The sequence below is a fragment of the Podarcis erhardii genome (assembly GCF_964252035.2).
Source record: "Podarcis erhardii genome assembly, chromosome: 3".
In the NCBI taxonomy this organism is placed as follows: Eukaryota; Metazoa; Chordata; class Lepidosauria; order Squamata; family Lacertidae; genus Podarcis; species Podarcis erhardii.
In genome coordinates, this window is record NC_138507.1 from 18,104,043 (window position 1) to 18,125,984 (window position 21,942).

Consider the following 21,942-nt stretch of genomic DNA (forward strand, 5'->3'; position numbering starts at 1 on the left):
CTCACAAATACTTGTGGTATTTCAACTATTCAGATTCCAGTACTGGCTACATGGGCCCAGTCTGTGGAAGCATATAGAACTAGCTAACTAGCTAATGAAAAGTGAATATCTTTTGAATCATAGAGTCATAGAGAGTCCACCACCTCTCTTGGGAGTCTGTTCCACTGCCGAACGCCTCTTACTGTCAGAAAGTTTTTCCGAATGTTTCATTGGAATCTCCTTCCTTGTCACTTGAAGCCATTGGTTCGAGTCCTAGCAAGAGCAGAGCAGGAGCAAACAAGCACGTTCCCTCTTCCATGTGATGGACCTTGAGATATTTGAAGATGTCTATCATATCCCCTTTCAGTCTCCTCTTTTCCACGGTAAACATACCCAGCTCTTTCTAGCGTTCCTTGTAAGGCTTAGTTTCCATAATGTTTGTATGAATGGGGTAACTGTGCCCCTGAAGGACCAGGTGCGCAGCCTGGGAGTCATTTTGGACTAACAGCTGTCCATGGAGGCGCAGGTTAATTCTGTGTCCAGGGCGGCTGTCTACCAGCTCCACCTGGTACGCAGGCTAAGACCCTACCTGCCCGTAGACTGTCTCGCCAGAATGGTGCATGCTCTAGTTATCTCCAGCTTGGACCTGCAACACGCTCTACGTGGGGCTACCTTTGAAGGTGACCCGGAAACTGCAATTAATCCAGAATGTGGCAGCTAGACTGGTGACTGGGACTGGCCGCCTGGACCACATAACACCGGTTCTGAGAGATCTGCATTGGCTCCCTGTACGTTTCCAAGCACAATTCAAAGTCTTGGTGCTGACCTTTAAAGCCCTAAACAGCCTCGGTCCTGTATACCTGAAGGAGCGTCTCCACCCCCATCGTTCAGCCTGGACACTGAGATCCAGCGCCGAGGGCCTTATGGCAGTTCCCTCATTGCGAGAAGTGAGGTTACAGAGAACCAGACAGAGGGCCTTCTCAGTAGTGGTGCCCACCCTGTGGAACACCCTCTCTTCAGATGTGAAGGAAATAAGCAGCTATCCTATCTTTAAAAGACATCTGAAGGCAGCCCTGTGCAGGGAAGTTTTTAATATTTAATGCTTTACTGTTTTTAACATTTGATTGGGAGCCGCCCAGAGTGGCTGGGGAGACTCAGCTAGATGGGCGGGGTACAAATAATAAATTATTATTATATTATTATTATTGTACAGAGATGCAAACTTAGAAATGATTTTGACCGTTTAAGTAGAAAGGGCAGTGCACATCTTACCATTGTGGAGATGACTTTGCCCAGATGACTTGTGTGGGTTTGCTCTGCTGCTAAGAGTTGATGGGCACCTTCAAGGACCCCACTCTCCAATGTTATGGGTTTGTAAACATGGCTGGGAAAGCGCAGCCCTTCAAATGAAGAACTATCCTTTGGAAAGCACGACACATGGCTACCTGGAGTTATGCATGAATACTTTGCCCTTTACGCCAGTGGCATAACGTGGACTTCCAGTGCCCAGGGAGGGGAACAGAGTACATATGCACATTCAACTGCCTAATAGTGTCCACATCACCTAGCAAATTCCAGACACATAGATAAGAAAAGAAGAGATGTTCTGTTGTCTGGAGAGGTTACTTTCTGGTTCACATGGAGAAGCTGTTTGCAACAGAGTCCAGCGACGGAAGCATGCAGCTGTATTGAGGCAGCACTGGGTGTTGAAATTTTGTGCCCCCTAACAATTTTGCTTTTCCCAATTTTGCTTTCCCAGTAGTGATGTATGGAAGTGAGAGCTGGACCATAAAGAAGGCTGATCGCTGAAGAATCGATGCTTTTGAATTATGGTGCTGGAGGAGACTCTTGAGAGTCTCATGGACTGCAAGAAGATCAAACCTCTCCATTCTTAAGGAAATCAGCCCTGGGTGCTCACTGGAAGGACAGATCCTGAAGCTGAGACTCCAATACTTTGACCACCTCATGAGAAGAGAAGACTCTCTGGAAAAGACCCAGATGTTGGGAAAGATGGAGGGCACAAGGAGAAGGGGAGGACAGAGGACGAGATGGTTGGACAGTGTTCTTGAAGCTTCGAACATGAATTTGACCAAACTGCGGGAGGCAGTGGAAGACAGGAGTGCCTGGCGTGCTCTGGTCCATGGGGTCATGAAGAGTCGGACATGACTAAACGACTAAACAACAACAACAAACAATTTTGCACCCGGGGCAACTGTCCTTATGGCCCCTCCCATGCCATGCTACTCTGCTTTACCCTCTGTGTGCTATCAGTAGGTGCAGGATGTTTTCCAAAGACGGCAAAGGAAATAATGTATGAAAGCAAGCATTTTTTTAAAAAATACAACAAGCGCAACAAATTGCTTTTACCTGCTCTGTACGTTTCAAAAGAAGCAATGGTGCAGATCGAAATGTTTCCCCTGCACTTTCATTCCTAGGTACTTTTCTTTGAAAAAGCATGGCTAACTGGAAGCATTTTTAGACTTACTGGACTTTGACTCCATGTAAATCAAACAGTTGGTGAAACAGTTGGCTTGCAGTGCGTGGTCAGGAGATGAATCGGCAATGGTGCAGTGCAGCTGGCTCATATTTAATGTACAGATACAGTGTGCTTGTAATTGCTAGCTAGACAGCCAATAATGTAGTTTTGGCAGAATTTTGAACCAGATGTTTTAAATAAAGAATAGACCGAATAAGCTGACTTTCATAAATTTTGTTGTCTACACCATTTTATGGGTCATTCTCAGCTGCTCCGTTTATCCAAGGAGGGCAGATAGATAATTTGGGATTTCTTCGGGTTTTCTCAGAAAGATTTGGTATTATTAGCAGATGTCTTAGAGCAAAAGTGTATGATGGACAGTGAGCTCGGGGACAGCTCCCCACACCACTGCCTGCCCAGTTGGTTGGAGCTAGTTTTCTGAACCAAGCACGCTGGGGATATTTATTTATGACAGTCCAGCTCTACTGCATGGGGGTGGGGAAACAAAACATCCTTTATTGAACAGATTTTCCACAGGACCCAGAATGACACACATTTGTACAAGCTGGGAGTGCTTGTTCTGCGGGTTTTGCTAGAAATTATCATCAGGAGGCAGGAATGGGCAGAGATTGAGGCACAGCTGTGAAACAAAGCTCAGTTGTGATTCATTGCTTCTTTGGAAGCGGGTTGAACCAGAATGTGCTGAGTTTCTATCTAGTTCATCATTCCCGTGGTCCACCATAAAAAGGCAGCTCAGGTCAACATAAGTCAGTCTCTCTCTCTCTCTCTCTCTCTCTCTCTCTCTCTCTCACACACACACACACACACACACACACACATGGTTGTGTGCATTGAGCTAATGGCCATTTCTTTTGCCATTGTGTCAGATTTTGACTTAAAATGACAAATGAGGGCAAGAGGACAGACATATTGCTTTAAAAGGAATAGTAGAGATTTGCTAGCATGGTGACTATCACGGCCTTGAAAACTCATTCTTCATTATGACTGGGGTATTGTTTAAAGGCCATCTGATATTCAGTGAAGTATGATTATAATTTGGTATATTGGATTGCTGTGGTTATTTCATTCTGCAACTCTGCTTTACTTCCCCCACATTTTTTCCCCTTCGTTACTTTTCTGTTTTTCCAATATCTACATATTTTGACGAATGTACACATTTTTGCAAGCAATAACATTTTGCAAGCAATAATATTTTGCAAGCAACATTTTGCAAGCAATAATATTATGCATTTTTCTATGCTATTTTTGCTAATACCTTCCTTTTTATGCACGGTTTCACCTAATATGTACATTTTGGTAAGCATTGTTTGGCTGGAGAGCGGCATCGCAAAATTCACATCATTGCAACATTTGAAGGGTGGCTGTGTCTCAGTTTACAGTTGTTTCAAAAGCTGTGAATTTGATCGGTTTGGCTTTAAATGCAAACTGAATTGAATTTATCCTCCACACACCATATTTATCCCTGAAATTTAGGACTTACATCTCCTTTCCTACCCCTCCTTTTGGTATGGTTGGTGTGCAAGCAGCATGAAATACCTTGCATGATGCTAAATGCTAAGAGAGAACTATAGGCTGTTTTTTTAAAAAAAAAATCTTTTTATTGAAAGATTTTCTTGGGTAACAAAAGTACCTACAGATTCTGTGTTTTCAATATAATAATAATAATAATAATAATAATAATAATAATAATAATAATAATAATATATTTATACCCCGCCCATCTGGCTGGGTTTCCCCAGCCATTCTGGGCGGCTTCCAACAAAACACTAAAATACAATAACCTATTAAACATTAAAAGTTTCCCTCAGATGTCTTCTAAAAGTTTGGTAGTTATTTTTCTCTTTGACATCTGGGCGTTCCACAGGGCAGGTGCCACTAACGAGAAGGCCCTCTGCCTGGTTCCCTGCATCTTGGCTTCTCGCAGTGAGGGAACTGTCAGAAGGCCCTCGGTGCTGGACCTCAGTGTCCGGGCAGAACGATGGAGGTGGAGACGCTCCTTCAGGTATACTGGACTGAGGCCGTTTAGGGTTTTAAAGGTCAGCACCAACACTTTGAATTGTGCTCGGAAACGTACTACGGAGCCAGTGTAGATCTTTCAAGACCAGTGTTATATGGTCTCAGCGGCCGCTCCCAGTCACCAGTCTAGCTGCCGCATTCTGGATTAGTTGTAGTTTCTGGGTCACCTTCAAAGGTAGCCCCACTTAGAGCATATTGCAGTAGTCCAAGCGAGATCTACAGTAAGGTTACCAGATTTATTTCAATGAATCCGAGGACACTTTTCAACTTCAATGAATTTTGTATGGGGACTGATTTGTAAATCCGGGGACTGTCCCCGGGAAACGGGGACGCATGGCAACCTTACTCTGATAGGCAGCATGAAGCCTCCCTTCACAGATTAGTTGCTGAGGTCAGGGAAGGTGGAGGCAGCCCGGAAGCTGCATCTTAGAGCCCCTGCACCAACCAAGACTAGACTTGTCCAATGTCTATCCACCTTACAAAGTTGTGACGATTGCTATGAGGTAGGCGAAAACCCAAATGGCGGTGCCATTTTGCCAGATGTGGAAAATTCCAGGCCGGCCCCGAAAATATGGTGACTGACATTGTCCACAGCAAGGTCGTACAATCGGCACAAAAAAGCCTAAACTGAGGGAGGGTGGGTGGGAGAACAGACGCGGTGAGAGAGAAGGCGAAAGGCCCTTGGTTCCATGCACCCAGGGAAATGCCCCCTAATTCCTGCCACCATTGGCCAATTTGACAGCAGGAAGATGATCTAGCCTGCAATAGGCTGGTTAAGAGAGGAGGCCTGGGGCCTGCCCACAAAGCCACCTGCCCGAGAAGGGGGCGAACGGACCTACTTGCCTTGAGATAGCATCACTCTAGGGGTATGCGGGTGGCACTGTGGGTTAAACCACAGAGCCTAGGACTTGCCGATCAGATGGTCAGCGATTCGAATCCCTGCAACAGGGTGAGCTCCCGTTGCTCGGTCCCTGCTCCTGCCAACCTAGCAGTTCGAAAGCACGTCAAAGCGCAAGTAGATGAATAGGTACCGCTCCAGCGGGAAGGTAAACGGCGTTTCTGTGTGCTGCTCTGGTTCGCCAGAAGTGGCTTAGTCCTGCTGGCCACATTACCCGGAAGCTGTACGCCGGCTCCCATGGCCAATAAAGCGAGATGAACTCTGCAACCCCAGAGTCGGTCACGACTGGACCTAATGGTCAGGGGCCCCTTTACCTTTACCTTACTTGGTAAGAACTCTTCTAGTTTATCTGCTTCTTGGCATCCCATTGTGGGAGGGATAGGATTCCCTGAAGCCTGACATTGCCTTACTTTCAGCTCAGAGCGTAGGTACCGCTCCAGCGGGAAGGTAAACGGCGTTTCTGTGTGCTGCTCTGGTTCGCCAGAAGTGGCTTAGTCCTGCTGGCCACATGACCTGGAAGCTGTTCACCGGCTCCCACGGCCAATAAAGCGAGATGAGCGCCACAACCCCAGAGTCGGCCACAACTGGACCTAATGGTCCCTTTACCTTTAGAGGTATTGTGAGAAATTAAAATGGTACCCCCCAGTTACCTGGCATAGTCGCCACTGCCTGCTTCCTTTGTTTAGGAAGCCCACCATGGGGCCCTTTGCTCTCGAACTCAGAGTCTGCCCTGTGTTTTCTGGTTCGTGTAATTGTACACCACCCCTCTGACAACATGTGTGGCGTGATACACACTTGCAGATGTCCTCCCCCCCACCTCTGGAGAGGAACTCTGTGTGCTACCACAAACATTCAAAACAATTCCATCCTTTGCTCAAGTCATGGAAACAGCGGTCGACCTCTTTGCATTACACGGTGCTATTTTTATTTTATCTTTTGCCGCGCACTGGAAGGCAGGTAGTCGGAGCCACCTCATTCCCACAGATTCGCTCAGACATATAAGGCTGTGCGTTTTCGGAATGCTTCTATTTGCTTTGGCAGGAGTGGCAGCTGCTTGGACGGCTTCCAAAGGCACCGTGTGATGGACATATAATCAGCATGTAGACCACTGCAGCACATAACTGTGGCGATGTAAACATGACCCCCGGTCTTGTCGGTCTGTTTTGGATCATGCATCACTCCAGCATCCTGGAACTTTATGGAACTCTACCTAGCATCTCCCCCCCCCCCCATTAGTTAGCTTGGCCATGAATCTGAATTATTTCTTAATAGCTACATCAGTTGGCAGTTAAGATCATTCCCACCCCCACCCCTTTTCTTAAAAAAAGCACATTCTTGCTCCATGTCAGTGATATATTCACTGTAATAGTGCTCCTTTCATTTAGAACTGGCCACTGTTGCCAAAGTTCAAAGAAACCACAGCTATTTTAAATGGTTATGTATCAGATGCAGAGTCCATTTGGTCAAATTTGCTGGTTTGTTTTTTTGTAGAGGGAAATTGTGGTTTCTGGGCAGAAAAAAGACCGTTTCCATCCCTTTATTGAGAAGGAACGCAAAAGAAAGACATTGATAACTCCATTGAAGGGGATTCATTTATCTGCCTAATTTTGTAGCAGGGATTTTTTTTTTATATTTGCATGTTCAGGCATTGTTTTGCCAGGTCTTCAAAGACTATTAGGGGACGGGTGATGATCTGTTCGTAAAACAATGACTTGACTTAATAGTTAGGTATAATTTTAATTGCTTTTCTTTGTAGGTTTGAGAGTGATTGGCCCAGATGATGAAGTGGTGGTGATTGTCCCCACTTCTCCTTGAGCTCTTCGATGGAGAAAGACAATGGACACAATTTAATAAACATATCATATTACCTGCAAATTGTGCATAGTCAAGGCCAAACTACATGTTATGTTGTTCACACTTTTAAAAATGTATGCTTAAACCAGGCACTTATACTCCAAAGGAACACCAGCCTCAGGGCTGATCTTGAATGTGCTCCTCCAGATCCAAATCTGGAGTCTGCAGTAATTCCTGGGCTGCTATTCCCCCCCTGCCAAAAAAACACCCCTAGTTGCAGTAATCAACCAATAGCCCCCAGGAATTAGAGCAATTCTCAGACAGGAACTGGCATGAGTTCTCAATCCAGATAAATAGCATGTTAGGGCCCTGCAGCTGTTTTATCCCCTTCAAAACAAAAGTGACCCATTTAAGTACTTAAAAAACACACACACCACACAGTGTAAATAACATAAGGCATGTTTCTGAGCTTCAGAAAATGAGAGGCTGGGTGGCTCTGTTCATCCCCAATAATAGGAGCACTTCTCAGCCATTCTAGATCTGTAGGGTTTGCCCCACAGGGATCAAAAATAGCTTCAGAATGTGGCTTCTGGAAGGTATCCTTCATGTATCCTTCAGGGGAACTGTGTGCCCCTCATGTGAAAGATGAACCAGAAGAACTGAGCATCGCTTTCCCCCAACCCACCATTTCTTCTCCTTTCTTCAAAGGGGTGCGCCATGGCTTTGGGGTTTCCCAATTTAACCGTTTTGCTCTTTCACCTTGTCAGACCTGAACTGGAGTCAGTGAGTGTCTTATACCATGGGTAGGCAAACTAAGGCCTGGGGGCCGGATCCGGCTCATTCGTCTTCTAAATCTGGCCCGTGGACGGTCTGGGAATCAGCGTGTTTTTACATGAGTAGAATATGTCCTTTTATTTCAAATGCATTTCTGGGTTATTTGTGGGGCCTGCCTGGTGTTTATACATGAGTAATAATAATAATAATAATAATAATAATAATAATAATTTATTATTTGTACCCCGCCCATCTGGCTGGGTTTCCCCAGCCACTCTGGGCGGCTTCCATAGAAACCAAAAATACACTAAAATATCACACATTAAAAACTTCCCTGAGTAGAATGTGTGCTTTTATTTCAAATGCATCTCTGGGTTATTTGTGGGGCATAGGAATTTGTTCATTATTATTTTTCAAAATATAGTCCGGCCCCCCACAAGGTCTGAGGGACAGTGGATTGGCCCCCTGCTGAAAAAGTTTGCTGGCCCCTGTCTTACACTATCAATGTAGAGTCTCCTTCTCCGGCTGTGAGGGCTTAGAGGAGGATAGTCACTGTTTCGAGATGATTCTGCAACCTGCCTGCCCTAAAGCCAAGAGGCAGCAGGAGTAAGGGTAAGTCTGAGTACCTTATTTATTCAGGAACAGCAGGCACATATATAGAAGATCTAGCAAGTTGGACTACACAAAAACACTACAGGGATCACCTATGCTTGAGCTCCTTGGGCACATATGGATCTTTGAGTTTGGAGGGTATCACTCAATCTTGTGACTTCTCTCCCCCTCCTTGGATCAGCTCCCCCCTGCCTGAGACAGAGAGAAAGTGCATACACATGCATACATCCCTCTTTCCCCCAAAGGGATCTGTACAAAAGCAGACCCTCCACGTATCCCTATTTCCCAGGGACAGTCCCAGATTTACAGAAGCTGTCCCAGTTTCTGATTTGATCCCAGAATGTCCTGCTTTTCCTTAGGACCTCCCTATTTTAAATGTTCCCTAAGACTGTCAGAGGGACGCGGGTGGCGCTGTGGGTTAAACCACAGAGCCTAGGACTTGCTGATCGAAAGGTCGGCGGGTCGAATCCCCGCGGCAGGGTGAGCTCCCGTCGTTCGATCCCAGCTGCTGCCCACCTAGCAGTTCGAAAGCACCCCTAATTGCAAGTAGATAAATAGGGACCGCTTTCTAGCGGGAAGGTAAATGGTGTTTCCGTGTGTGGCGCTGGTGCTGGCTCGCCAGATGCAGCTTCATCATGCTGGCCACGCTGGCCAAGTGTCTTCGGACAGCGCCGGCTCCCAGCCTCTTGAGCGAGATGAGCGCGCAACCCTAGAGTTGGTCACGACTGGCCCTGACAGGCAGGGGTACCTTTACCTTTAAGACTGTCAGAGAGCATTATCAGCACAGAATGCAGATGCTGATGAGAAAGTCTTCTTACATCTCCATCCACTTTCTCTCTCACTCGCTGAATGATCAAACCAAAGGAGATGGCTATGCCTCTTGAACCCTAGTGACCAAGGAGCCAGCAGAGGGAGGTGTCACAATGAAGGGCGTGTCACAAGGACCTCCGCAACCTAGCAACCACCAGCACTCAACTGACACTACTCTCAACTGACACTACTAGAACTTCCTGACAGTAAGAGCTGTTCGACAGTGGAATTTGATGCCAAGGAGTGTGGTGGAGTCTCCTTCTTTGGAGGTCTTTAAGCAGAGGCTTGACAACCATATGTCAGGAGTGCTCTGATGGTGTTTCCTGCTTGGCAGGGGGTTGGACTCGATGGCCCTTGTGGTCTCTTCCAACTCTATGATTCTATGATTCTATACTAAGTTTCCTTATATGGCTTTTAATCCATGTTCAGCTTTTTACAAGTATGTAAAATGGAATTTATCCCTTTACATTCAAGTTTCCATTGTTCCTACACCTACTGAGCATTAGCTATCTAATCTACCTATCTGACTCTTTGTTCCTATATTGCTAAATGGTGGAAAACCAGAAATCACCCCTTGTGTAATTAATTTTATTACCCTCCTTCACTAGCAGGTCCCAGGGCAAGTTACAGCCATCGAAATTATAATTATTGTTGTTATTGCGTGACCAGGCGGCGACAGCCCCAGCCCCCAGGGAACATAAGGAAGGAATAAAGACTCTGACAACGCTATATGGAATTAAATTTAGGCCACAACTTTATTAAACTTCCAAATGTAGGAAGACCTTGGCTTAGGCCTTGGGCGTGTATCCCTCCCAGCCCCCCAGCTGGGGGGGGGGGACTGGGGCTAATCAGGGTAAATGGGATATGGGGGTGGTCTGTGAGACATAAGTGTAGCAGGCAGCCAAGCCCATATCCCCACATGCAGGGTAGTTCACTGACGACCTTTCAGTGTATGGCCAGTGACACCCAAAATATAACCCCTTTAAGAGGGGGACATGATTATTATTATTGCTGTTGTTATTAATTAAATTTGTATACCAACAGGTTTCAGGTCAGTTCACAGGATAAGATCACAGTATAAAAATACAAAGTACATAATAAAAACAAAAACAACCCGATAACCCCTCCCCGCAACACAAAAGGGCATTGGATGACAACAGGGTGAGTCTTGAAAATACAACTCTCTGGTATCAAAGGCCATGTAACAGGCCCCCCAAGTGCCCCCATTTCCCAGGGACAGTCCCAGATCTACAGAAGTTGTCCCAGTTTCTGATTTGATCCTAGAAACCCCCGCTTTTCCTTAAGACATCCCTCTTTTCATCAGAGAAATGTTGAAGGGTATCGAGTTATGCAACCCACAAGGCAAGGAGATAAGTAACTATACAACCTTTAGAAGACATCTGAAGGCAGCCCTGTATAGGGAAGTTTTTAAAAAACAAAATATTTAATGTTTTATTGTGTTTTTATATATGTTGGAAGCCGCCCAGATTGGCTGAGGCAACCCAGTTGGGTGGGCAGGGTATAAATTTAACAACAACCATAATACTAGAAGAAGAATAGGACGTCACTATTTTCATTGGAGAACTGTTGGAGGGTAAAAGTCAGAGAATCACCCTTCCAACTTCCTCCTTCATCTCTATGTGCTTTTCAAGGGAGGCAAAGATGACCACGCTTGCCATCTCATGACTTAAAGGGCAGGGGCAGGTAGGGGGCTCAGAGAGTTCATGGGCACTAGGGGGAGACCATGGTGCCCACATTGGCTACCACTTCCTGACCAGATCTAACTGGCCTATCCAAGGAGAAAACCACATTCACCCAAACAGGATTGAGAACTGCTGTTATAGTCAAGATCTGTTCTTAAGAGGTATGTCTGAATATCACACCACTCTTCCTCTGTACATGGATGTGTGCACCATTTCCTGTCAGGGGCTGGACTGAGGAGGAATGGTGGGGACCGCCGCCATCCCCCTTCCTGACCTTCCCGAGAAGAGGAGGACAGTATAGATTTAGAACGGTGACTTGCAGAAGGTCATAGTTCAGAGGCTGTAGAGGGGAGAAGCTGGGAAATATTGGGAGAGCAGCAGGAAGAAAAAGCAGAAGGGGAGAAAGAGCTGACAGACTCGGTGTTTCTAGAAAGCATTCCTGACCCCCCCCCCCCCAGACCAGGCATGCCTTGAGAGTAGTAGAACAGAAAGCTCAAAGGCAGAAAGCACAGATTAGCCGGCACAGAGGTGATGTAAAATAGGAAGGACCGAGGGAGTGAGACTTGGAGCAACGCCATTATCTAAAGGAGACTGCATTCCTTCGTATGAATATTGTATGAATATGAATATTGTATTGTATGAATATTGAATAAACTACTTGGTAAGAAGGGACGCGGGTGGTGCTGTGGGTTAAACCACAGAGCCTAGGACTTGCCGATCAGAAGGTCAGCGGTTCGAATCTCCGTGACGGGGTGAGCTCCCGTTTCTTGGTCCCTGCTCCTGCCAACCTAGCAGTTCGAAAGCACGTCAAAGTGCAAGTAGATAAATAGGTACCGCTCTGGCGGGAAGGTAAACGGTGTTTCCGTGTTCTGCTCTGGTTCACCAGAAACACTTAGTCATGCTGGCCACATTACCCGGAAGCTGTACGCCAACTCCCTTGGCCAATAAAGCGAGATGAGCTCTGCAACCCCAGAGTCGGTCACGACTGGACCTAATGGTCAGGGGCCCCTTTACCTTTACCTTACTTGGTAAGAACTCTTCTAGTTTATCTGCTTCTTGGCATCCCATTGTGGGAGGGATAGGATTCCTTGAAGCCTGACATTGCCTTACTTTCAGCTCAGAGCAAACACCTGAGGTTTCAAGCCAGAGGTTCAAGCACATCCTTTTCCCTTGAGGGCAAGTCTTTGCCACTCTGAGTGCCACCCGGCTGCAGAACAGGCCATGAGCTTCTTCCTCAGGAAAAGACTACATTTCTTTGAGCTATGTAGTACGGAGCAGCCATCAAATCATCAGCCAATTAATCGGTCACATATCTCTACTTAGGGATGGAGCTAGGCTGATGGATCCATTTGCCTGCCTCTTACAAGGCAATGCTTTTCCTTGGACTTTGGTTGGCTAGGTCATGTCGCTCTTGAAAGATACACTGAAGCTGTGTTTACCACAAATGAACAATGACTGAATCCATGTCCCCTTTCGTCAGGTCCGCCAACACAGTCCAAAAGATATATCTTTTGTGTTTCCAAACTGACACACTCACAGAAACATGCACAGTCACTGCCCTTTGTATTAAAATCCATTCAAAGCCTGTTCTGAACAAAGTCTGCAGCGTGGCAATCCCTTGGGCAGCCAGGTGCAGTTGGAAATGCATAATAATAGCTGTGCATAAGTTGGAGCAGCCCAGTGTTAGCAGAAGTTAAGTAATTTATGGACAATGAAAATGCAAACATGTTTTCAACAGGACATTAGCTTATGCAGATACTGGGGACTCAGACTGGCATTGAGTCCCCAAGGCCCATTATAAGTGGTTTGGCTCCACAAGTAGTTATTTTAGCAAAGCAAAATCGATACTCCACATTCCCTTTAAAAAAAAAAATCACAAAATTTTGCAGGCGGAAAGAAAGGGAAATGATGGAAATCTCAGCAGAAGCTGAAATGGAACGAAAGAAATACATGGAGATGATGGACTATGCTGAAATGGTGAAATTGACGGGGAGAATCAGAGACCAGGACGAGAAGAAGTTTAGGAAAGAATGGGAAAAATTTGTAGTCTGTTTAAGAGAACATTGTAAACAGTTAAAAACTTTGGGAGGATTAGAGTAATACTTGTAAAAGACAAAATATAATGGAAACGGTAACAATAGATATAACGAATTGGGAAAAGGATAAGTTGTATAAGAAGGGATGGACAATGGAAACCAGAGAAGGGCGGGGGGAAGTCAAGGGATTCTGAGAATCCTAAATCTAAAGGTGATTGATATGTTTAAACTGAAACTTGTTGGAAATGTAAAGAAAAAGAGGGTACCTTCTGTCCTATGTGGTGGACCTGCCCCAAGGTGAAAGACTTCTGGGAGAAGATTTATAATGAATTGAAAAAAATGTTGAAATATACATTTATTAAGAAACCAGAGGCCTTTCTTCTTGGAATAACAGGTTTGGAATTGCCCAAAAAAGATGTTAAATTGTTTTTGTATGCCACAACTGCAGCAAGAATTTTGTTAGCGAAGAACTGGAAAACAGAAGAAATACCAACAGTGGAAGAATGGCAGATGAAGATGATGGATTTTTCAGAAATAGCCGACCTGACTGGAAGAGTCTGCAACCAGAAGGAGAGGATTACCAGGAGGAATGGACGAAATTTAAAGACTATTTAGTTAAATATGTTAAGTTAACTTAATTGGAAAAGCTTGCAAATATCAGATAGGCCTAGGATTTAAATATGTAATGTGATTACAGTGGTACCTCAGGTTAAGTACTTAATTTGTTTCGGAGGTCCGTACTTAGCCTGAAACTGTTCTTAACCTGAAGCACCACTTTAGCTAATGGGGCCTCCTGCTGCTGCCGTGCCGCCGGAGCATGATTTCATCCTGAAGCAAAGTTCTTAACCCGAGGTACTATTTCTGGGTTAGCGGAGTCTGTAACCTGAAGCGTATGTAACTTGAGGTACCACTGTAATTAATATGTTTAATGCCAAATTTGAAGAAAGAAAGATGTTAAGTAATTAAGTTAATTTTATAAGAACTTTGGTTTTGGAAAACTGTTAAAATGATATACACTGAAATTCAACCTGGGGGATACGGGGAAGTCATTACTAAGATTGATGTAAATAAGGCTGAGATTTATGTTTGTTTGTCTAAAAAAATTATTGGAAAATTAATTGAAAAAAATTGAAAAAAAATAAACTGAAACTTGTTATGGAAAATTTAATAAAAATATATTTTTAATTAAGAAATACATGACTGTTATCTAGTGGCTGCACAATCTATCTGAAGCTACACCACCATGTCTACCCTTCTTCTCTGCCTCCCCCTCAGTTGTTACATCTCCTCTCCCCTTCTCTCCCCCCACGGTCTCCTCCTCTTGGCCCTTCCCTTCTCCCTCCACCAACTCCCAAGGCATCCAGGGCCGTCCTGTTGCATTTTGGCTTCATCCATCACATACCCCTCCCTGAAAAAAGAGGCTTACTCCATTCGTTTGGGCAGCAGAAACCACCAAAGGTTACATTGGACGGGTCTATAAATAACATCATTTTTGGTATTTAAAGCTGAGAAGCATAAATCACTGGCATAGCTAGTGTCCGATTGAGTCCGATGAGTGTAAGGAGAGATAAAAGAGTTGCTAAATGCGTGCTTATTTACAAACTTAGGAAATGTATTTTAACCAAAGGACCCCTCGTGCTTTCCTCTCGTTGGACAGGGGTTATATCTGTAGTCCATACTTGGCGATGTGTTGCTATTATTCAACATAGTTGTGCGGTTTGTTTGGTGAGTGTATCGTAGTAGGCTCCATCTAAATGAGACTTTTTGATTAATGACACTTCTATATTAAGAGCTTGGGAAATGGTGCCGAGAACTGGATGGCAGAAGACCCCTTCAGGCATTTCAAGTAATGTGTCCGGGCATAAAGAGGAAGAGGGATGCATGCAAGTTCCTCCCCCAAAATGCATGTGCATCTCAGCTCCTCCTATACGTGCAAAGGTCTCAAGGGAGATTCTGCCCATGTTCTGTTAAGTATAATTGTTTAACTCACACAGAAATGAAAAATGCCTATGTATTGATATAGGTCTAAAATGGAAAATGGCTAAATGTGTCTTGCGAATGCTGAGGATTTCCCACAAGAGTTTTTCTAAAGGACTCTGAGCTCCTTGCTGAGTTAATGACCAACTAACTGATTATTGTTCTCTGGTAGCTAACCTGTGAGGGTTGTAGACGTAGAACATATGAGAGGTATTGGTTTGCAATTTCCATTTTGAAAGTTGTCTTTGAGTCTTGGCCTCCTAAAGCTATGGTTTTCCCAGTAGTGATGTATGGAAGTGAGAGCTGGACCATAAAGAAGGCTGATTGCCGAAGAATTGATGCATTTGAATTATGGTGCTGGAGGAGACTCTTGAGAGTCCCATGGATTGCAAGAAGATCAAACTTATCCATTCTTAAGGAAATCAGCCCTGAGTGCTCACTGGAAGGACAGATCCTGAAGGCTCCAATACTTTGGCCACCTCATGAGAAGAGAAGACTCCCTGGAGAAGACCCTGTTGTTGGGAAAGATTGAGGGCACAAGAAGGAGGGGACGACAGAGGATGAGATGGTTGGACGGTGTTCTTGAAGCTACCAGCATGAGTTTGACCAAACTGCAGGAGGCAGTGGAAGACAGGAGTGCCTGGCATGCTCTGGTCCTTGGGGTCACGAAGAGTTGGACACGACAAAACGACTAAGCAACAACAATAAAGGGAGAGCAACCAGCCTGGAGGATGGAAAGCAGGCTGGAGAGAGAGAGAGAGAGAGAGAGAGAGAGAGAGACTTTTGCTTATATGTCTGTTTGGATTATTACATATTTTGTAAGATGCTGAGCCTGTGCTGGACAGTACAAGTTAGTGCATGGATATTTTTAATGTTTTAATTTGTTTTGAAGAAAGTTCCACCAGTAAACGTTTGAATATTATTTCCATGGGCCTGGACAATGTTTCATTTCCAAAGGATTCAGCTCTTATGCTTCTAGTCACTTCAAACTGTGCAATATTTAATATCTGCAACATGTTCAACTTGCTATGGGGCACAGTTTAGGGAGCGGGCCAGATCTCACCCTTGTGGGGAAGACACCAGGTGACTTGTGCCTCTGCTCAGTCTGTTGGGCAGATGCTGTTCATGGTTGGTGGCAACTCCTGCTCTGCAATAAAAGATATATCCTGCCCCCTCTACAGGAATAAATGCAAACTTTTGCAACATATGAAATATTATGCATTTACGGACAGACGTTTTTGCTTACATTTCATTTTTTTAGTTGCCCGCTTTCTAATCCACTAAATTTGAATTTAAACTCTTTTTTTAAAAAAAATATTTTTATTAAGCAATTTCAACATAACAATTTAACAAACCATATAATCACATACCTTATTCCCCCCCTCTCCCATCCCTCCCTCCCTGCCCCCATCAGGGACTTCCCTCAGCTCCTCTCTCTGATTTCTCTGCACATATTATTCTCTGCATGTTATAAAATTATACTTCTCCTTGCCTTATCTACCTATTATGTTATCAACCAATAAATTTGTGTATGTTTATTCAGTGAATTTAAACTCTTTTTATTCCAACTCTTAAACTTCTTTATACAGGGAACTTCACTGTCTCTAGGTGCTGTGGATGTTATGTTCTATACATTTGACTTCATTGTTCTGCTTTGTTGTAGTAAGGTCAAAGGGAAAGGAAACATAAAGCTTCAGAAACCAGTAGAAAGGATTTTCTTTAAATGCACAGGGCTCTTCAAGACCATGGGTACTTGCTGCTGAATATTTTTTTTTTGCCTGGAACTAAAAGGGAATTTTACTCCAACGTTGGAGCAAAATACCAGATTTGCAAGATGTTTTGTGTTGTATCAAGCTTAAGCTCTCATTCTGCAAAGAAACATGACCCTGGCATGTTTTTTAATTGATCCTGAGGTGTCAGACATTATACTTGTTACTGCAAGATGAATATGATTCCTCCAAAGGTGGGTTTTTTTGTTTTTTGTTTTGCCTAAGCTTTGTAGACTGTATCTTCCAAAGATGAATTGTTCAAGTTTATAAGCCTGGCTTATATTATTTTTTCTTTCATGACAGACGAGACCAATGAGCAGGGTAGTATTTGCTCCTCAGTGAGCTAAAACACAGCACCTGTGTTATCTTGGTGTAAAGCCTTCCTTCCTCACTATCATGGCTTCTCAGGCAATTACTTCAGTGGTAAGATTTAAATACACGAGAGAATCACATTTCACTCTCTTTCATAAACAGAAGCGGGGCCGACAATATATTTTTTGGTCTGAGGTGAATGACAAAATGGCGCCCGAGCTTTCCTCCACTCTGCATTCCATGTAGAAAAAGTGAGTAGACTTGCAGTTGAATATTACTTCAACTCAGGCTGTGGCCTGGCATTCCCTGAAGCACCTGAGGGCAGAAGGCTAGCTTCTAAGCTGGCATGGCACATGCAGCTCTGTCCACTCCCCATCCTTCAGGATCTGCCACCTGAGGCAGTTGGCTCACTTTGTCTAATGCAGTTTCCCAACCTTGGGTCGCCAGCTGTTTTCGGACTACAATTCCCATAATCCCTGACCACTGGTGTTGCTAGCTAGGGATGATGGGAGTTGTAGTCCAAAAACAGCTGAAGACCCAGTGTTGGGAAACATAAGGCCAGCCATGATTAGCTTGCATGAACACTTGCATCTACATAAGCTACATAATCTTCAAATCAGTATCATACTCTGCGATTGTACCTATTTTCCAGGTATTCATGGGTACCCTTGTCCCTTTTCAGTCCCTAATATTGATCCTTCTATATCGTGAGAAATATCGAAGCGGCACAAAATAATATCTATACAAACCCAAACACGAAAATTGTGCGCTTTGTGCGAGTATTCTAGTCCTCGTTGTACGGCAAGGGTAAGGATGGGACATATTGTAATGCTAAGGCTGTTAAATACAGTGGTGCCCCGCAAGACAAATGCCTTGCAAGAGGGAAAACTCGCTAGACGAAAGAGTTTTCCGTTTTGGAGGTGCTTCGTAAAACGAATTTCCTATGGGCTTGCTTTGCAAGACAAAAATGTCTTGCGAGTTCCTGCGGGGTTTTTTTCCTCCCCCCCTTTTTCTAAGCTGCTAAGCCGCTTATCTGCTTATCCGCTAAGCCGCTAAAAGCTGCTAATAGCACTAATAGCGCTAATAGTGCTAAGCCGTCAATGGGCTTGCTTCGCAAGACGAAAAAACCGCTAGACGAAGAGACTCGCGGAACGGATTCTTTTCGTCTTGCGAGGCACCACTGTACACTGTTCTGGCTTGTACTAGTGGGTCTTTCTGTACACAGCCAACCCAATAATTGAGGGAAATGTGGGACATACCTGAGACTAGGGGTCAGGAACTTGTGGCTTTTAAGACAATGCTAGACTACAAATTCCATTATCCCTGAGCATTAGCCACGCTAGCAAGGAATCTGACAGCCTTGCTGCAGGCCCCTAAAAGCAAATTCCATTAAGCTCTCCTAGAAGCACATCCTTGTATTTCTAGGGACAAAACTATTAACCCACCACCATTGAACTATGGTTTGAATGGGGTTTGATGGCAATAGTACATCAATCTATCAAATAAACTGTTCATAAAAGCTTGAGTTCTGATGGCTTACAAATCTTCTTTTACTTCTTGTTTGTTTTGTTTTGTTTTGTTTTGTTTTGTTTTGTTTTGTTTTGTTTTGTTTTGTTTTGTTTTGTTTTGTTTTGTTTTGTTTTGTTTTGTTTTGTTTTGTTTTGTTTTGTTTTGTTTCTTTACAGGTCCTTCCACTGCCCATCGCCAGTTCCTACCCCCAAGAGAGAAGTCAAGTTTAGGTGAAATATAAACTGGTGAAGGTACAACTAGGCAATAAATCCTTGTCAAAACATGTGATGGCGCAATGCTGGAAAGAGAAAGAAAGGAAGGAACTGGAACGGGGAAGCAAAGGTTCATCTAATAACCATGTCATCAGTTGCAAATATGCCGTCCAGTCTGAGAGCATAACTGAATGATAGGCCAGTTCATCCCACCAAGGTTAATGAAGACAAATTGTCTCTGCATTAATGCTGTGCTCTGTCCCTCTCCTCCCACCCCAAGGGGTGGGCAAATGTCAGGCGTGGGTACCAAGAAAGGAAAGAGTAATCTGGTACAATAACTCTGTCTTGTGACACAAGCAAAGGGTTGTGGCTCAGGGGTAAATGCTGTGCAAACAAAATCCTCCCCAGTTTAATTCCCATCATCTCCTAGTGGAACTGAGAAAAGCTCCTCTCTGGATCTCTGGAAAATCACTGCCTGTCCATGGAAACAATAATGAGCTAAATGGACTGGTGTTCTGACTTGGTATAAGGAAGTTTTCTATGCGACTGCTTGAGATTTGGTGAGTTGACTCTGTCACTACCTCATAGGGAAGTTTTATATACACAGCAGAACCACTGAAAGAATCAGCACAGTCCAGCTGGTTAGAATGCTGGAATTGGACTGGGGAGCTCCAGATTTCCACCTCCATGCACTCATGAAGCTCACTGGGTGACCTTGGGCCACTTGCTATATCACCATCTATCCTACCTCGCAAGGTTGTGGTGAGGATAACAGAAGGGCATCTGTGGGGCTGTCAGATCCTTGGAGGAAAGCTGTACAGTGGTACCTCAGGTTAAGTACTTAATTAGTTCCGGAGGTCCATTCTTAACCTGAAACTGTTCTTAACTTGAAGCACCACTTTAGCGAATGAGGCCTCCTGCTGCTGCCGCACCGCCGGAGCCCGATTTCTGTTCTCATCCTGAAGCAAAGTTCTTAACCTGAAGCACTATTTCTGGATTAGCAGAGTCTGTAACCTGAAGCGTATGTAACCTGAAGCGTATGTAACCTGAAGCGTATGTAACCTGAGGTACCACTGTAATACAACAATCAATAAAAATGCAAGTTTGGAGAAGGAGACAAGTTCCCAGTTTTTCCGTAATTCTGCTTTTGTCACAACAAGAAGTAATCATCCCCAAGCAGAACTGATGTTTATAGTGTAGAAATGGCAAGTGAATTGCTGAAAGAGAAATAATACATAGCCACATTTAGCTACCCTGTAAATCTAGAGGAAAGTAAACGAGTGTTTCTTGGAAGGAGCATGTTTTGGTTTCTGAAAGAGGTGCCACTAGGCATCATGTAAGGAAATCCTATGATGGTCATTGCTTTTCACAGGTCCGGGCCCATCCTACTGTTGACCAGAGAGAGGTGACTGCCTCCAGAAGTCTGGCTGAGCCCCTCTGTTGGAGAACAGAGCTTTATGTTCTCTGCACTCCCTAAGAAAACTTCCCTGAGGTGTGGTGGAGAAGGCTGTCCTATCACCAATGTTGAAGTAAGACTTAACTGCCCAGCAATCTGTACATGGACTGGAGTGGGTGCCATCTTGTCATCAGGTAGCAATACACCTTGGGCTGGTATCGTCACAAGTCATGAAAAATCCGTATGAAATTCTGGTAAAGCGTGTTCTCCCTCATGGAGAGCACGTGTTGCAGTGGGGGCTGACAATGCACCTCACTGTTGCTGGGCAAGGAGTTTGGCCATCTTTAAGCAGGGGCGGGCTGTTACTGGGGAGATTTATATGTTGCTATTTATTGATTGACAGCCCTGTTTGTTAAATACACTGCATGCAGTGATGAGCTTCCTCTTTCGCTGCGTGCTTCAGATCACCCGCCCTCCCTCCTTAATGTTAGGCTGTTTGCTTGACTTTGTTATGCCTGTCATGGGGTCGTCTGCTTTGGGGCAGGGGCCTGGTAGGAATTTTGTCTATTTGGCTGATTGGCAGGTGCCATTTGGTTTTTGCCTACTGCGTAGCAAATCGTCACAACTTGTAAGGTTGCGGTTAGGCATTGGTTTGGGAATTGGTTGGTGGAGGGGTATGGATTTGCCTGTGCCTGCCCCTCCAAAATGCTGCTGCTGCAAGGGTTTTCCGTTAAAGGAACCCAGGGGCTCCCCATGCTTTTGTCCGAACCCCCTGGCAAGGGGCTAGGGCCACGCAAGAGCCCCTGGGAGCATTCTGGGGAGAGGTGAGGCATGGTTCCCAGTCCTGTCTCTCTCCCCAGGTGACTTACCCTTTCTTACTTTGCGGGGGATGCAAATGTCAGAGCTGTCCCTGTGCGGGGTCAGTTAGTCGCTACCAATGCCTAAGCAACCACTCACATTGCTGTATTTTTAAACAAAAATCAAGTGTCATTGTGTTCTTATTTGGGGTGTCTTGGGGACCTCAATGCGCAAAACCTAACTGGAGAGGGAGGGAGAAGGGATCGGTCCTCCTCACTGGAAGCTTCATCCATTGACCAAGTCACCTGCAAGTTTATTTAGAATAAAGTCAGTTGACTCCCAATGGGGCTTATTCCCAAGTATGTGTTTCACAGGATTGTAAAACCTTTTCCCAAAACCTGGATCTAGTCCTACATCTTGAACTTGTTCTGATTTCTAAGAGCAGTCATGAAGCTTTTCTAGGAGTGGGGTGGAGTTAAGCAGTCTTGCTTGCCTTTCTCCTGTCTTCCACCTTTTCCTGTAACAAACAACACCTGTTCTGCTTGAATGTGTGGTAGCAAAAAGGTGACCTGAGAGTTCAGTCCATCTTTGGTATCTGTAAGGTCTTTGGAGCCAACGTTTTTGCCCTGTCCGAGATGCAGTTTGTTATCGGCGACTGGAAGTTGGAGGAAACATTCTTTCCCTTGGCTCAGGCAGATCGGTTCCCATTGTTTTAAATCAAGAAACCTATCTCAAATGCAAAGCATTTTCCCCCCTTCATATAAATCTGTAGAAGATCAGTTAAGATAGACAGCAAAGCATATGCTTGTAGTTGAAGTTCTGGCAGCAGATGTGATGTGCAACCGATGGT

At 44.6% G+C, this 21,942-nt stretch overlaps 1 long non-coding RNA gene across 1 annotated transcript; it reads left to right on the top strand.

Annotated features, from left to right (window-relative positions):
• Positions 1-9,788: 9,788 nt before the first annotated feature.
• On the top strand, positions 9,789-20,044 carry LOC309339455. The gene is made up of 3 exons (XR_014155370.1): positions 9,789-9,819; positions 17,340-17,428; positions 18,863-20,044. It is a non-coding gene; the product is annotated as an uncharacterized lncRNA (long non-coding RNA).
• The last annotated feature ends 1,898 nt before the right edge of the window (positions 20,045-21,942 follow it).